General features: G+C 53.0%; 1 long non-coding RNA gene across 4 annotated transcripts in view; it reads right to left on the bottom strand.

The window, feature by feature from the left end:
• LOC133226878 (uncharacterized) overlaps positions 1 to 522 on the bottom strand; it is a 7,882-nt gene extending 7,360 nt beyond the window's left edge. For all 4 annotated transcript variants that reach the window (XR_009729651.1, XR_009729653.1, XR_009729650.1 and 1 more), the window contains exon 1: positions 1 to 522. This exon is cut by the window's left edge and continues 1,538 nt beyond it. This is a non-coding gene — a long non-coding RNA (uncharacterized LOC133226878).
• Positions 523 to 12,890: the final 12,368 nt, after the last annotated feature.

Here is a 12,890-nt window from a genome sequence, read left to right on the forward strand (position 1 = left end):
CCAGGCCTCCCTGTCCATCACCAACTCCCGGAGTTCACTCAAACTCATGTCCATCGAGTCGGTGATGCCACCCAGCCATCTCATCCTCTGTTGTCCCCTTCTCCTCCTGTGCCCAATCCCTCCCAGCATCAGGGTCTTTTCCAATGAGTCAACTCTTCAATGAGGTGGCCAAAGTATTGGAGTTTCAGCTTCAGCATCAGTCCTTGCGATGAACACCCAGGATCGATCTCCTTCAGAATGGACTGGTTGGATCTCCTTGCAGTCCAAGGGACTTCTCAAGAGTCTTTTCCAACACCACAGTTCAAAAGCATCAATTCTTCAGCGCTTAGCGTTCTTCACAGTCCAACTCTCACATCCATACATGACCACTGGAAAAACCATAGCCTTGACTAGACGGACCTTTGTTTGCAAAGTAATGTCTCTGCTTTTGAATATGCTATCTAAGTTGGTCATAACTTTCCTTCCAAGGAGTAAGCATCTTTTAATTTCATGGCTGCAGTCACCATCTGCAGTGATTTTGGAGCCCCCAAAATAAAGTCTGACACTGTTTCTGCTGTTTCCCCATCTATTTCCCATGAAGTGATGGGACCAGATGCCATGATCTTAGTTTTCTGAATGTTGAGCTTTAAGCCAACTTTTTCACTCTCCTTTTTCACTTTCAAGAGGCTTTTTAGTTCCTCTTCACTTTCTGCCATAAGGGTGGTGTCATCTGCATATCTGAGGTTATTGATATTTCTCCCAGCAATCTTGATTCCAGCTTGTGCTTCTTCCAGCCCAGCGTTTCTCATGATGTACTCTGCATATAAGTTAAATAAGTACCTTACCATGTGCCAAACATAAATTGTTTTATAGATATTTTCTTACTGAATCGTCTCAACAGCCATGTCAAGGGTATTTTACAGTTCTCCCCATTTCACAGATAAGATAACTGAGGTCATGGAAGTGGAGTGACTTGCCCAAGGGTACTTGCCTAATTTTTGTTGGAATCGGGGTCATTCTTTTATTCAACTGACTCATGATGCCAGACCCATTATCAGGGACTGAAGATTCAAAGTGATGAGCACAAAGTCTCTCCCTCTGGGATATTGCTAGTATCTGGGTCTGCCTGAGAGTTCCACCACACCGTAGCCTTTGAAAAACTGCTTTGCCTTCCCCTCTAGGAGGCACATATACTGTCACTCTGGTTCATTCCTTGCTTTTCCAGTCATACCTATGGACTCCCTCTCTGGTGTCACCTCCTGCAGGAAGTCTTCCTTAACTTCTCCATCCCACAGTCCCCTGCCCCTCCTTCCTCTTTCTTACTGCTCTCCTTCACATGCATTTAGTCCTGGCCACTTCAGGAAAGGAGCCCTTGAGGACAGAGTATGGCAGTTCCTCTCTGGGTTCTCTATGCCAAGCTAAGTGCTTGGGAAAACTTTGCCAATTGATGAATCATCACTGAGTGAGAGAGAGAATGGGAACTGGGAAAGACTTCAGAATACAGAGTGAGACAGACTTGGGTTCACACAAGAAAGTCTGTGTCTTTCTGTGTCTTTAGGCTGCCTCTCTCTGACCATCGGTTTTCTCTCTAGCAAATGGGGCTCATGATCCCTGCCTCCCTTACAGCCTGCAGGGAGCTGGGGTGAGGATAGAGGTCAAAGATCCATCCTTTACAGAGTGGTCCACTATGTGTCCTGAAATTCACTCTGTGTGCTTGGGCAAGACATGGCCCTCTCTGGTTCCTTTTCCCCCTGATGGCCCCAGTGATTCTATGGCCACTCCTGGCTCTGCCTTAGCTCCAGCTCATGAGAGCTTGGTGTAGAGGGCCTCAATCTTCCCAATGTCTCAGCCTTCAGAGGCCCTGGCAGGCCCAGGCTTCTCCCTCTGGTCAGCCCAGGCCAGAGACCTTCCTGGGAATCAGTGAGGCTCCAGACTTCCTGGAGCCTGAAAGGGAGAGGCTGGGAATAAGTCAGGCCTGGAGCCCCAGAGAGGCTGCTGCTGTCCTAACCAACCCACACAGGAGGTCCCCCAGGGCATCCCGGGAAGCAGGGCAGGAGGTCTAGACACACAGGCCCAAGGCTGTGGACTGAAGGGCTGAGGACAGAGCTCTGACTTGCCTCAGAACCCTGTTACACCCCTGATTTGATGCTGGGTGACTGCGGTTTTCCCCTTGGTAGGGTAGGTGCCCTTGGGAGATGATGACAAATGTCACTCCCCTTGAGCATCGCCCAGCTCAGATTACATGGTCTCTCCCTTGAACTATGCCGATGGCCACCTCACTGACCTCCTGATTTTCAGATAATGCCTTTGGATACATGTAATTATGTAGCCACCACTGCCTTCCACTGAAGATGAAGACAGAGCCATGAGACCTGGCCTTCAGGCTGCCAGAGCTGGAAGCAGTCTGGGTATTTCATGCATATTGTATCAATGAGCTTTCCCTGTGGCCTTAGGAGATTTGGATTCTCATCATCCCCAGTTTGCAGATGGGGAAACAAAGGCTCAGAGAAGCAAAGCTGCTGTCCCAGTCTAGCGTGTGCTCCATCTCCGTGTGCTTCTGTGGTAATAGTAGTGGGAGAAGGCATTTGCTGCATGCTGGCTGGGTGCTGACACCCATCTAGCCAGATTTTCTGAGCCTGTGTGTGTGGGGGGGGGGGAGCAGTGGTCCTCCTCTTCCCATTCTGCCTCCATCTGGTTGGCCCGAGAGAAGGTGGATGTCTGTAGAGGCTGAGGTGAGGGTCGGGGAGAAGGAGCTGCTGTGAGCTGTCATACTGGGAAAGCTGCAGTTCCAGCAGCATCCTGTAAAGTCCTCCAGAGGCTGGATGGCCAGAAGAGCAGGTGCAGAGTAGGAGACCTGAAGAAGAACAGAGGACATAGTGAGGAGGGGAGGCGAGGAGGAGAGGGGAGGAGGGGAGGAGGGGAGGAGGGGAGAGGAAGGAGGGGAGGGGAGTGACTTGCCTGTGGCCACCAGATCACCCCTCACTCCAGGGACCAAGAGCTCAGTGAGGTCCCTGGGCTCTCAGATGCCGATGTCTCAGAAGTCCTGAGGTGCCCGTGCCAGGACTCCCTGATTCCTCCTAAGAATTCTTTCCATCCCTCTATGTGTCCAGTTCCAGGAATTTGAGTGGCCTGAAGGCTTTTGGGAAGCCAACCCTTTCTGAAAGCTGCCTTCAAGGTGAGATGTAGAGTCCTGAGCAGACTCTTATTCCCAGATATCACTGGTTTGTCACACAAACTCTCACACTGCCTAAATTACTTCCATTAAATCATTTCTTGGGGTGAAGGTATAGAAAGCCTTTGTTAAAATAAAAATCTGTTTTCTAGACTTCTCATAGGGAGAAGGCAATGGCACCCCACTCCAGTACTGTTGCCCAGAAAATCCCATGGATGGAGGAGGCTGGTAGGCTACAGTCCATGGGGTCACTAACAGTCAGACACAACTGAGCGACTTCACTTTCACTTTCCACTTTCATGCACTGGAGAAGGAAATGGCAACCCACTCCAGTGTTCTTGCCTAGAGAATCCCATGGATGGAGAAGCCTGGTAGGCTGCAGTCCATGGGGTCGCACAGAGTCGGACATGACTAAAGCAACTTAGCAGCAGCTGCAGACTTCTCATAAATACCAGCTGAATGGTATTTTCATCTGTTAAGGGTTAGTTCAGTCGCTCAGTCGTGTCCGACTCTGTGCGACCCCATGAATCGCAGCATGCCAGGCCTCCCTGTCCATCACCAACTCCCGGAGTTCACTCAGACTCACGTCCATCGAGTCAGTGATGCCATCCAGCCATCTCATCCTCTGTCGTCCCCTTCTCCTCCTGCCCCCAATCCCTCCAAGCATCAGAGTCTTTTCCAATGAGTCAACTCTTCCCATGAGGTGGCCAAAGTACTGGAGTTTCAGCTTTAGCATCATTCCTTCCAAAGAAATCCCAGGGCTGATCTCCTTCAGAATGGACTGGTTAGATCTCCTTGCAGTCCAAGGGACTCTCAAGAGTCTTCTCCCTGTTAAGGGTTAGAATGGACAAATTCAGTTGTTTTAGACTTTTTTTCCCCACTTTTTAGCCATTGTACCCTTCTAATCAAACTATTTATTGAATAGAGCTGCTCTGATCAAAAAGGGAGAGAGACATTTGTTGAAGTCTTTACATCGGTGGTGGGCTCATAGGGACTCCAAGGAGGAGTGGCCCCTGGCCAGTTCCTGATGAATGGCTGAGACTTTGCCAGGGGGAGACATGGAAAGGGCATCTCGGGTGGAAAGACATACTTGATGGAAGTGTGACAGTAAGAGGGTGGGTGAGCTGATGGGAGAGGCAGGTCTGTGGGGAGGGCCCCTGGAGTGCCTGTGGGCTGGAGCCAGGTTGAATTTTTGCCTAACTAAAAAGTTTATGACATTTTGATACCACTTGTTTGACTTTGTGTGAATAGAATGCTAGATTTCTAATTAAAAAAATAGATATGCAACAAGCAACAAAGGTTTACTGGATAGCACAGGGAGCTCAAGTCAGTATCTTGTAATAACCTATAATGGAAAATAATTTCAAAAATAATACAGGTATATATGTATAATCTCTTTTGTTGTGCACCTGAAACATTGTAAGTCAACTATACTTCAGTAAAATATATATATTAAGAGAAAAAAAAACAAAACATGTCCAGTCTAGTTAAGGAACAGACCTGCATCCACTCGAGGTGCTCAGGGCTCTGATGGGGGTGTGGGGTGAAGCACAGGGGCTGAGGCAGAACCTGGGTGGGGGGACCCCAACTAGCTGGAGTCAGGGTAGGCTTCCTGGAGCAGTTATGTGATCTGCATGCTGCATCCTTTCAGACGGGTGTCAGCACCTCAAGGAGGGCGCCCAGCCAGAGGGGCCAGCGTGTGCAGAGGCTGTGTGCAGTCCTCGAAGGAGGGTGAGAAGCAGAGGAATATGGCACTGGCGCTGCCCTATCCCAGTGGGATCCCTGAGTATGGCTGGTTTCCTCCCTCCAGTGCCTCCCACCTTCCCTACCTCAAGTCTCACCCCTTTCAGCTCGTCCTTAACCCCCCCAGGACTCCCCTTCTGAAACCCAGCTGAGACTCTGGCCCTGCCATGCTCTGCCCTCCATGGAGACCCCCTGGCCCTCAGGGAAAGTCTAGGTTTCTGAGGGAGCAGTTGCTGGGAGAAGGTCCATATCAAACCTGCGTGATCCCAGTCCTGCCAAGCTTTTCAGCCTCCAAGAGGCAAAGAAAGGTGAGATGGGGAGGGTGCGAGGAGGGGCCCAATGGCCTCCTCCGGATGGGGGAAGCGGAACTTCCCGAGATAAGGGCTGCCAACAATGGGGGGCTGTGTGGTGCAGCCTGTCTCCAGAGGAAATGAGTGGCCTCTGCACCATTAATCCGCTGTGGCCCACGGCACCCTGTGAAAGGGGGACCCAGGTAGGGGGAGATGTTCCCAGCCCGCCCCAACCCCCAACACACACACACACACACACACACACACACACACACACACAGTCCCTGACACTCCGGGTTCTCTTGCTTCCAGGATCATGCATGCAAGAAGGGATCTGGGGCAGGGGCAGAGGAGGGGGCTACTTGGGCTGGGGAAGTAGGGTTGGATTGGCTGCCCGATTGAACTCAACCCACGGCGGGCCCTGGCAAGCGCCTGTTCCCTTTTGAACCCTTTGTTCTTACCTGAACCCCAGTCTCCCTTCTTCTTGGCTGTCCTTGGAGTCTGAGAACACTGCCATGCCTGTCATGCCCCTGTCAGCACATGGGGCTCAGGACATGTGCTTTACCCAAATCTGGGGACTCTGACGGGAGCTTTTAGACAACAATCTAGGCTGCTAGCAGAGACATTCAGGCTTTGTGAACAGTCGCAGCTACTGCAACTAAAGTCAGTATGGAAAGTGCACAGCCCTTTTCTCTTCTGGGCCTCAGTTTCCCTTCCTGCACTGTGAGGGATGGGATTCAGTGACCATCCTGTGGAAGATGGGCTGCTGTGGCCAATGATGAGGGGTGTGAAGCCAAGGAGTTCCCATAAGTCCTCCCCTCTCCCCACTGCCGAATACCGCCTTAGCTACTGATTAGCCATGTGACTCTGTGCAAATCCCTTCCTGCCTTGAGGACTTGGTCTCCCTGTCTGTAAATTGGGGCCCCTGGCCAGCTAGCTCACAGGAATTCTATAACCGTGGGTTTAGGGAGCTCTGCATGCTACATAGGGAGGGTTACCCAGGTTGGGGGTTGTGGGGAGTAGCTGTTTCTGAAGTGGCCCAGGCTGGGACTTTTTATCCAGGGCCCCATCTCCAGGTCCCGGAGCCTAGCCCTCTCTGCCCACCCTTCCCTCCCCACTTCCTGTCTCTCACTCTTGCCCCCACCTCTTGGATAGCCACCCTCAGGGAAAGAGGTTAAGATTCCCACCCCAGGAGACACTCAAGACAATAGACAGGACCCGTGAGGCCCTCAGATCACCAAGGTCAGCCACTCACTATTTAGACCAGGAAACCAAGGAGACAGGGACTGAGAGTGTCCTGAAGCCATACACCCTGGTTCTGGAACATTAAGGCAAGAAGGATCTTCAGGCTCAGGTTGTCTAAATCCACTCTGTTGCTGAGGCATGGAAGGGAGGAAAGCCGTGTCCAAGTTCTCCCCAAGAGCAGGCTGGAGCCATGACCTCCCAAGTCTAGGGTCCCTTCCTGGCCCACACCCTCCAGTGGCCCAACTAGGTTGGGATATCCCCACCTTTCCCCAAGCTTGCAGTCAGGAACAGGGTTTGAGAGGCCGAAAAGAGAACGAATCACCACGAAACATACTGGTGTGAGCCCTTTTCCACCCACTCCACCCCTCTGTGCTTCCTTCTCCACCACCCACTGCTCCTGCGCCCTCCCAAGGATCCTTTCTTCCAGAAAGGAAAGCTGTGGAATGGGGAGGAGGAAGCAGGCGACTTTGTCCCAGGAAGGGCTTGCCTTAGTCCTGGGGGTACGTGGCTGGGGCCGGGGCGGAGGGCGGTGCTGAAACACATCAGTGCCCTCCCCACCCAGCTGCTCAGACTGCCATCACCCCCCAGGCAGTGTGTCCTGGGCATGGCCCAGCTATCTCAGAGCAAAGAAAGAAAAGCAATGCTTGCTGAATCCGCGGGCAGTGCTTAGCCCTGTGCCAACTGTCCCTATGCGAAGAACTGACTCATTGGAAAAGACCCTGATGCTGGGAGAGACTGAAGGCGGGAAGAGAAGGGGACGACAGAGGATGAGATGGTTGGATGGCATCACCGACTCAATGGACATGAGCCTGAGCAAGCTCCGGGAGTTGGTGATGGAGAGGGAAGCCTGGCGTGCTGCAGTCCATGTGGTCACATAGAGTGGGACACAACTGAGTGACTGAACTGAACTGAAGTGTCCCTAAGCATGATCTCTGTTCATCCTTAGCAGAGCCCTGGAGGTGAAAATGAATGCTTCCATTTTACAGATGAAAAAGTAGTCATCCACAGACAGTAACTTCCCTAGGGTCACAAAGATGGTACATGGCAGAGTTGGGGCTAAGCCCGGCCTGGGCTCATTGTCCTGCTCCCCAATGCCCACTCCCCCCGCCCCCACTTTAGGAAACCAGTCTTATATATGAGAAACTATGATTCAACTCTGAGACCCTCTCTTGTCCATAAGGGATTCGCTGACAAGATGACGAGATGGCCGGACCACAGCAACCACTCTTTCCTTTGTTTTCCTCTATCAAACCCACATCCCGTCCCCGCTGGCTGGGTAGGAGTGATAAGCCGTGACTCTGGCAGGACAGGTGGGTTTCATGGTGTCATCCACACTTCCTCCCCTGTACCCTGCTGACCCCCATCAGTGGAAACACAGCCCGTTCCCCCCTCTCGGTGCTCAGAAAGCCTCATATATTTTGGATCTGGGTTCATAAGTTCCCTATTTCCTGGGATCTGTGAGCCCGTACTAGATTCCCTGAAACCTCCCAGGCTGGGATCCCACACCCCCAAGATTCCTTCTGTCCCAGTTGTGAGCACCTTGAGGGTCATTGTTCTGTTTATCTGTGCTTCTCCCCACTGATCCACAAGGTCTCCTCAGGGACAGTAGGTCCAATGGATCTCTGCCCAGCAAAGAGCCGAGTACGTAGTACATGACAGGGCAAGCTTGTTCAGTGAAGGGATGTGATTGATATCAATCAAATTGATATAATCAAATATTTCTTGATTTTATCTGGCACCCGCTTTCTGCCCTTGGCGTGAAAAGAACTTTCAAGGCAAGAACAGAGAGCTCAAGATGGTGCAATGAGGTGGCCTCTAACCTTCTTAACCCTGAATTAGGTCCTGAATGTCAGTGCTGCAGCCCTGGGAGACACATGGCAAGGGGAAGCTAATGGCCCTGTCTTCTGGTCAGCTGTTTTGAAATCCTGCCACCCATCCAGTCACTGGGTGCCTGCTCTGTTCCAGACCCCAGGCCAAACACCGTCCCTGCAGTGAGGGAGGTGGTATGTCCCCACTGATGGGTAGGAAGACTGAGTTCAGAGAGTGGAAAGAACTTGCCCAAGAGTGCCTGGCTTGGAGGGGGTGACATGGAACTCCCAACCATCCCGTCCCAGTGTGGCTCTGCCTCCCAGCCTCTGATGCACTGGGGGCAGCTCTAGAGGACGACCTTCTTCTGGGTAAAGGGAGGGATCCTCTTGGCATGAGAGAATCATGAGACAGGGAGACCCCGTCCCAGAAGGAATGCAGAATGGGCAAGATGGACACTGGTGAAGATGCATAGAGAGGACAAACACTCCATAAAGGCCTGTGGAGACCTGAGGGGGAGTCAGTCTGTCCCCTCCCCAGAGCAGCTGTGCCTGGGGCCACCAGCTACAGATGAATGGAGCCCAGGAGAGGGGCCTGGCCACAGAGGCACGTGTGGATCGGCACTTGGCTGCTGGACTCAGAAAGGCTGGAACAGACAGAGTGAGAGCAGCTAGGGTTGGAGTCGGGGGATGGGGGGTAGGGGTGGGGGGTGGGGGAGCGGAGGGGACAGTTGGGGGTGGTGGTGAGGAATGCTGACAACTCTGGCGGGAAAGGCAGCTCCCATGACACAGGTGATGGGAGGGAGCCAGGGGAAGGGGTGTCTGCAGAGCTGGGCAGGGATGGAGGTAGGTGGGTGGGCGGGTGGGTGGGTGGGGAGGTGGGGTCACTGGTGAGCTAGGCTTGAGGCTCAGGGTGGAGGCGAGGCAGGGGGCCTGCTGAGCGGAAGGGATGGGGGAGAGCAACGTGAGTGTGTTTCCATGGGGATGGAAGAGGGTGAGGACAAAGCAGGGAGGTGCTGGGTGGAGAAAGAGAAAGGTGCTGGAGGGAAGAGCAGACAGGGATCCCAGGGGTGGGACACAGGAAGTCTCTTCCACGGGACAGGCCAGAGGGAGGACAGAGCAGGGAATGGGAACAACACAGGTGAGTTTTGGGGGCAGGAAGTTAAAGATCATTCTCTGTGCAGCAAGAGAGTGGAGTGCCTCGAGGGGCAAAGGCTTGCTGCTGATGGGAGAAGGGGAGAGAGCTGAGCAGAGAATCTGGAAATGCTGCCACTGAGGGCCAAATACAGCTGGACACAGACCCACGCAGGCAACCCACAGCGGGTTGACACTTATGGCGCTGACACTTGGTGACCCAGGCAGCCTGATTCCAAAGTCCAGCTTTCAACCATTACACACTCCCCTTCATCACAAAGAACTTAGATTTATATTTATGAAGAACTTGTCAAGTGTCAGGCCCTGCACCAAGCCTTTTACAACGTGTTAACTTATTTAAGCCTCATACAATCGTAAGAGGCAAATACACTGATTACATACATGGACACACGTGAATACACACGGATACACATGGACACACAGACAGACACTCACAGATATACAGAGATGCACTGGTTCACGGCCACCCTGGGATGGAGCATGTGGTGGGGGAGGGGCAGGGCTGTGGTTAGAGACCCCTCCTGCCAGGCTCTCACCCCTCTCTCCACCTCCCCACCTGCTTTTTCCTAACGGCACCACACCCCTCTGCTCTCTGTCTCCCTAGGACCAAAGATTCTTTCTGAACCATTTTCAAACTATCCTTCCTTGTCCCCCAAGGCCCTGACTTCATCCCCACTTTGGGAAGACTGAGAAATCTAAGTCCCAGGCCCGTGTGATGGAGGATTCCAGGCCCTAACCTTTAGGGTAGACTGCCTGGTGTTGGAGGTTCCTCCCAACCCCGTTACCCCACCCGCAGTCCAAGCATTCCTGGGAAAGGGCCCCTAGAACTGGAGCAGAGAAAGGCCCCTCTAGTATTTGATTGGGGTGGCTTTCACCATCCCTGGGCAGTAGCTGGCTAGAAAGAAGGGGGCCTCTGCAGCTGCCTGCCTCCTATCATGCCCCACTCCCTCATGGAGGTCCTTTCTCCCCCCAACCCAGTCCCAGAGTTCACTGGCCACCTCCCTCCCCACCCCTGGTCCACCCAGCTACATAAACTAGAACTCCCTCCAGGAGGTCCCCTGGCCTACAGCGATTCTACCACATTTTGAATTCTTCCTACCCTGTATCCAGATCCAGCCCCTGCCCACCAAATTCAGCCGTTCATTCATCTGCCATTGTATCCATCCTTCCCTCATCCAGGATCTAAAAGTAACTGTGTCACTGGATGCCAGAGATTCAAAAACCTTGCCTTTCCCCCTCATCAGGGCTGTGATGAGGTTCAAACAAGTTAATGGTTGTGAACATTCTGGGTAAACTGCTGGGATCTGTGCCGCGGGATAAGCTTCTCACTTGTTTCCAGAGCACGGTAATCCTGGGAGGCAAGAACCCTGAAGGCTTGAAGCCACCTGGTGCCTCTGGGAATTAAAGGATTCTGTCTGCTGGGAGCCCAGAAGTGAGGAGACGAGGGCTTCATAGTGAGGCTGGAGCCAAAGACAGGCCTGGGTGAAGGAGTTCCAGCTTTGTTCCGTGGGTGTTGGAAAGCTGAGATAGGATTTCCAGTGGGGAGTTGTAAGATCAGATCCACAGGGCAGCTCGTATGAACAGCCCATGCTATCTCCATGGAGAACATAGAGAACTTCAAAGAAGAGGCCATTGGAAGTGAGGGCTGAGTCCCATTAGTAGGGGGAGAGGTGCTTATTCAGAGCTGGAGTCTGAATCCATAAGCCAAGATTAAGGTGGAGAATTCTAGAAGATTCATAAACTTGGGCATGGTCCTTTCTACTGCCTTGATCCCATGAATCATCCTGACACAGGAAGGGTGTCTGGTTGGTCTGGGGGAAGAAGAAAAGGAGACTGGGGAGAGGGTGCCCCTTCCAGGCACCCTGGGGAGCCGCAAGGATAGAGTGGGACCCAGATAGGAGCAGAGAGCAGAGGAACTGGGCAGGGCCAGTTGTGCAGGGTGTTCACTGCACAAGGGCAGCCAACCGAGGGGGTGAGTGGGTAGGGAAATCCTGGCACAGGGCTGCGTCTGCTCAAAGAGGCGCCTTCTTTCTGACTTTTGTAAAGGCCCCATAGGGCCTTACTGGGGCTCTAGGGACAGAGGAGCACAAAAGGGCCTTGGAAAAAATTCAGGAGCTGAGAAGGCAGAAACCTACTAGGGCTCATCACTATCTCTTGCTCTTCCAAAACACAGCCTAGTTGTCCCCTGGGCAACAAGGGAGATGAGGCTTCACTGGCTGGTTGAAGACTCAGCCTGAGGAAATGGGGCTATGATTGGCCCTGGGTTGGTTCTGGAATTCCCAGCTGATCCAGGCATGGGTGGCCCCATGGCAGAGGTGTGTGACTTGGCCAAGAGAGGGGCGGTCTGGCAGGGCTGACCCTGAGTTCCGCTGCTGCTCTACAGGGCACTGTCCAGCAGTTTCCAGAAGACCCAGCTGAAAAGTGAGGCATCAGATGAGGCAGTGGCCACACTCGTGGAAGGAGTGTGGGGAAGCTCCAGGAAGCTGTGAGGTGGGGGAAGTCCTGCAGGGGGCTGAGCTCAGAGTCTGGCCACATCCCATCACTTTGTGACAGTAGCATATCAGTGTACCCTCTATAGTTCAGTGTCCTCATCCACACAGAGGTAGTGTCTGAGCCTGCCCTGAGGTACCTTTTAACTCCCAGACCAAAATCCCTGTGCATAGCCCTTCACCCTCCATCACCTCACCTGATTTTATTCCCTTCTGAGTTAGGCAGAAGGCATTAATCCTATCTGACCAGTGGGGAAACTGAGGTTTCAACACTAAGATCCAGGATCCCACAATGGGCAGGTGATGAAGCTGGAATCCACTCCCGGGCCCTGAGGTCATCACCCTGCCCCGAGGTGCCTGCCTCATGGCTGCTGTGGGAGGGCCGGACATCCCCCTCCACCTAGGAGTCAGGTGTGGTAGGGAAGTTCAGGCAGGTCAGGGGGCAAGAGATCCCTCAACCTGAATGGGGCATTTTCTCCCATGACTTCCGGGGAGCCCCCACCTTTCCAGCCACCCATCTTCCTCACACGCCAGATTCCAGAGGCCTGGTCTGGGTTCTGGAGTGGTGGTTGCCATTTGAGAGCACAGACCATGCCAGGCCCACTGCTCAGCACAGTACACACGTCAACTCACTTAAGCCTCTCAACAGCTCTGCAAGGTACAGGGGTTTTATTCCCAGTTTACAGATGTGGAAACAGAAACCCAAAGCAGTTAAGTCACTGCCTGAAGTCACAGCTAGCAAGTGCTGGTGCTGGGAGCAGAGTCTGTGCCTCAACAACTCTATTGTTCTGTGCTCTGGTCCACATGGTTTACTGGGTGGGTCCCATGTCTAACTTTCCGAATGGATGGGCTAGTCCTGACCCTACAGGGCTCACCCAGCGCAGAACCAGCACAGCACTGTCTTCTGGAGCCACATGGGGTCCTGGCCATCAGGTTGGACAGCACAGGAGGCCTGGCCGGCTGGCTCTAAGTATGAGGAGTTTTCTGCAGCTCTAAAGACAGAAAGAGAAGC

This window comes from Bos javanicus, chromosome 15, assembly GCF_032452875.1.
Source record: "Bos javanicus breed banteng chromosome 15, ARS-OSU_banteng_1.0, whole genome shotgun sequence".
NCBI classification, from domain to species: domain Eukaryota; kingdom Metazoa; phylum Chordata; class Mammalia; order Artiodactyla; family Bovidae; genus Bos; species Bos javanicus.